Raw genomic sequence first — 5,006 nt, forward strand, 5'->3', positions numbered from 1 at the left:
TGTTGATGTTTTGGCTTTCGCCTACTAGAAGCAACATAATACTCGTCTTGTTAGCTCATTCAATGAGAATAGCTTTTCCCGTTGAGAATTTTTGCCTTCAATTGGCGTTGTAGTGAGTTTGGCTACTCAGATCACCAAATACTTGTGACAATTCGAACCAGAAATGTTTTCAATTTTCACATGCTGATGTTTCGGATTCAACCTACTAGAAGCAGCATAATACTTGTATTCAACAATTTCTGTATCAAATCCCAGTTTTCTCTGGTGCATCTTTGCCAAACTATTCCAAACTGCCTGAGTCTGAATACCAATTACAGGTACTAGTAAATGCACGTTACTAAGGACTATATAGTTCTAGGTTACTGTACACAACGACGTTCACATGTTGATGTTTCAGCTGCCGCTTACTAGAAACAACATAATACTTATCGTGCATACCTTTCCATAACTTGTCCTTTTCAGATGCATTAGTTTCCCTTTGTCTTGGCTTCTACAGTCAGACTGGCTACTAGTAACAGCACAGTACTAATCACATATCGTTCTACAGTTTGCAGACAACTTTCACATGTTGATGTTTCAGCTTTCGCCTACTAGAAACAACATAATACTCGCTGTATACATTTGTAGTTCTCTATGTAACTTTCATGTGAAGAAGTTTCGCCAGTCTTTTTGACTGTCTCAAATCTGAGTCATGCTTAGGCTACTAGTTGCTTCATAGTACTTATCGCCTCGAGATCATTGAACAAAACTTGATTTTCACATGTTGCTGTTTCAGCTTCCGCTTACTAGAAACAACATAATACTAGTCTCATTAAGTTCCGTCTCTTTGCAATTTTCTTATGAAGAAAATTCGCCATCACAATGACTCCAGCAGTTCTTGATCAAGGAATGCAATCATTGATCAGAATGCTATTATTTGAATCGGTTCTGCTTTAAGTGTTCCAATTTTATTGGAAGCACCAACAATAGAACATCAATGTGTTCAATCGAGAGTTATATAACCCTGAATCGGACGCAGTCAACAGCCGAAGCCGAGACCGCCTTTTGCGTTAGAGAGGTCGGTAAACAAATCTTGCGATTCATACCGAATTAACACATATAGCTGTGCTCCTCTTCGTAAAGCGAGCCAAGTGATCCCCTGTTGAAGGATGTATTTGGACCAATCTAGTAGCATTTGGTTTCCAACAAGCTCTCCCAAGTTAGCTTACTTATTGGGCTTTTCAACCAATTCGGTTGGCTACAAGCATCATCAAAGTACTAGCCACAGTTTGATCGCAAAATTCTACGACTTTCACATGTTGATGTTTCGGCTTGCGCTTAGCCTACTATAAGCAACATAATACTAGTCATATCATAGAGCGTGATCAGCTTGTGACGTTCTCATGATGAAGTTTCACCAACAGTGTCTCACTTCGAGCTTAAATCCAGCTACTAGTAACTACACAGTACTGACTGCAACGATAACTTTTATCTATACCTTTCACATGCTGCGCTTTCGGCCAGGGCCTACTAACGTCAACATAATACTCGATATAAACTTTTGTTCATGATGCAGCTTCCCCATGCAGAAGTTTCGCCTTCAAATGCTCTCTTGGCCATATGACGTAAGAAAAGGTTACTAGTAACATCACAGTACTAGCCACAGTTTGATTGCAAAATTCTACGACTTTCACATGTTGATGTTTCGGCTTGCGCTTAGCCTACTAGAAGCAACATAATACTAGTCATATCATAGAGCGTGATCAGCTTGTGACGTTCTCATGATGAAGTTTCACCAACAGTGTCTCATTTCGAGCTTAAATCCAGCTACTAGTAACTACACAGTACTGACTGCAACGCTAACTTTTATCTATACCTTTCACATGCTGCGCTTTCGGCCAGGGCCTACTAACGTCAACATAATACTCGATATAAACTTTTGTTCATGATGCAGCTTCCCCATGCAGAAGTTTCGCCTTCAAATGCTCTCTTGGCCATATGACGTAACACAAGGTTACTAGTAACATCACAGTACTAGCCACAATTTGATCGCAAAATTCTACGACTTTCACATGTTGATGTTTCGGCTTGCGCTTAGCCTACTATAAGCAACATAATACTAGTCATATCATAGAGCGTGATCAGCTTGTGACGTTCTCATGATGAAGTTTCACCAACAGTGTCTCACTTCGAGCTTAAATCCAGCTACTAGTAACTACACAGTACTGACTGCAACGATAACTTTTATCTATACCTTTCACATGCTGCGCTTTCGGCCAGGGCCTACTAACGTCAACATAATACTCGATATAAACTTTTGTTCATGATGCAGCTTCCCCATGCAGAAGTTTCGCCTTCAAATGCTCTCTTGGCCATATGACGTAAGAAAAGGTTACTAGTAACATCACAGTACTAGCCACAGTTTGATTGCAAAATTCTACGACTTTCACATGTTGATGTTTCGGCTTGCGCTTAGCCTACTAGAAGCAACATAATACTAGTCATATCATAGAGCGTGATCAGCTTGTGACGTTCTCATGATGAAGTTTCACCAACAGTGTCTCATTTCGAGCTTAAATCCAGCTACTAGTAACTACACAGTACTGACTGCAACGCTAACTTTTATCTATACCTTTCACATGCTGCGCTTTCGGCCAGGGCCTACTAACGTCAACATAATACTCGATATAAACTTTTGTTCATGATGCAGCTTCCCCATGCAGAAGTTTCGCCTTCAAATGCTCTCTTGGCCATATGACGTAACACAAGGTTACTAGTAACATCACAGTACTAGCCACAATTTGATCGCAAAATTCTACGACTTTCACATGTTGATGTTTCGGCTTGCGCTTAGCCTACTAGAAGCAACATAATACTAGTCATATCATGGAGCGTGATCAGCTTGTGACGTTCTCATGATGAAGTTTCACCAACAGTGTCTCATTTCGAGCTTAAATCCAGCTACTAGTAACTACACAGTACTGACTGCAACGATAACTTTTATCTATACCTTTCACATGCTGCGCTTTCGGCCAGGGCCTACTAATGTCAACATAATACTCGATATAAACTTTTGTTCATGATGCAGCTTCCCCATGCAGAAGTTTCGCCTTCAAATGCTCTCTTGGCCATATGACGTAACACAAGGTTACTAGTAACATCACAGTACTAGCCACAATTTGATCGCAAAATTCTACGACTTTCACATGTTGATGTTTCGGCTTGCGCTTAGCCTACTAGAAGCAACATAATACTAGTCATATCATAGAGCTTGATCAGCTTGTGACATTCTCATGATGAAGTTTCACCAACAGTGTCTCATTTTGAGCTTAAATCCAGCTACTAGTAACTACACAGTACTGACTGCAACAATAACTTTTATCTATACCTTTCACATGCTGCGTTTTCGGCCAAGGCCTACTAACGTCAACATAATACTCGATATAAAATTTTGATCATGATGCAGCTTTCCCATGCAGAAGTTTCGCCTTCAAATGCTCTCTTGGCCATATGACGGAACACCAGGTTACTAGTAACATCACAGTACTAGCCACAGTTTGATTGCAAAATTCTACGACTTTCACATGTTGATGTTTCGGCTTGCGCTTAGCCTACTAGAAGCAACATAATACTAGTCATATCATAGAGCGTGATCAGCTTGTGACGTTCTCATGATGAAGTTTCACCAATAGTGTTTCATTCGAATTGGTTCTGCTTTAAGCTCTCCAATTGTTTTGGATGAACCAGTTTTGCCCTTCGAAGCCACTTTTGTGAGCTTTTGTGGGTCTTTACCAAGAGGATATACCTCAAGGCCTCTTTCAATTCCTTTAAGTTCTTTCAACTCCTTTACAGTTTCTAGGTTCACATAGCTGCAAACCTTATTTCTAGTTTTAAGTCTGGCCAACTTGGGGAGAGTTGGTGCAGACCGTGACCAATTCTAGTAGGATGCCACAACAAGAATGTGATCAACTTAGCTTGTCGATGAACCTGCCCCACATTCAAACAACTCTATCGCCTTTTCCTCGTATAGTTATATGCGAGGGCCTCTCATAGAGAGCGCTGTTAGCAACCTTTTCCACATAGACGATAAAGTTGTGAGTGTTTTGCACATGGCTGTTGTCATCACCACGTGACGAGTCAACTCAGCTTGACTCTCTACACTCCGACAAGCTTTGCACATACGCCTTTAGTTCAGTATGTGTCTTTAATCTGACTCCGGTGCCTCAAGCCGGAAAAATTGTCAGATTATGATCATTATCGGTTAGTCATCCCGATGCAAGATCGTATCGTACTGTCTTTGTCTACCTCCAGATTCCGAAGAACAGGAGGAGACTCTCCCAGACCTACATATCTGGGAGAATGTTCAGAGGGCGAGAAGCTGTGGATTACTCTCCCCTAAGAACTGACTAAACTTTACCCTCGTCCAAGGTAAGTTTATTTTAGCTAGCCTTCTATGTAAAGGATCTGAGGCTAAGCTGTGTTTTTTCGAGCCTTTGGCTCGGAGCAAGTTCAGTGGGCGCCCCGAGTAGCTCAACTCTTTCCCACTGAACAGCGCAACGCTCTGTCACTCGCTGGGATTTTTGCGTGTCGGTTCTAACCACGCGACTTGTGGACCTTTTTAGGCCTTTCTCATTCACAAGTCTATAGCTGGGCTTCTATAACCCAGCTTCTGAGATCTAGATAGCTGCAGTTCTGCTAGGCTGCTTTTGCTAACTAGTCTCCCTTTAAGCAGTCCCTTGCCATGACTGCTGAACTATGTATCCACACAAGTAGTTTTTGAGCTCGATACATAATTCGAGATTGGTTGCCAAGCAATCTCTAGCGACAGAGCGTCATGCGCACTACAGACATGGCCTCTACCAGCAGCCATGCCCGAAGGAATCAATCACTGATCCTTCCGCAGGTTCCCCTACGGAAACCTTGTTACGACTTTTACTTCCTCTAGACAATTAAGCTCGATCCGCTTCATCCCGTTGCCGGAGACCGAAGTCCCAACAGTAGGAATTTGCAATTCTTGCTTAACTATC

The 5,006-nt window shown here is 41.8% G+C and overlaps 1 pseudogene; it reads right to left on the reverse strand.

Annotated features, from left to right (window-relative positions):
- Positions 1 to 998: 998 nt before the first annotated feature.
- Positions 999 to 1,150, reverse strand: LOC142357512 (5.8S ribosomal RNA; annotated as a pseudogene).
- Positions 1,151 to 5,006: the final 3,856 nt, after the last annotated feature.

This window comes from Convolutriloba macropyga, unplaced genomic scaffold, assembly GCF_964194025.1.
Source record: "Convolutriloba macropyga unplaced genomic scaffold, txConMacr16.3 SCAFFOLD_4746, whole genome shotgun sequence".
NCBI classification, from domain to species: Eukaryota; Metazoa; Xenacoelomorpha; order Acoela; family Convolutidae; genus Convolutriloba; species Convolutriloba macropyga.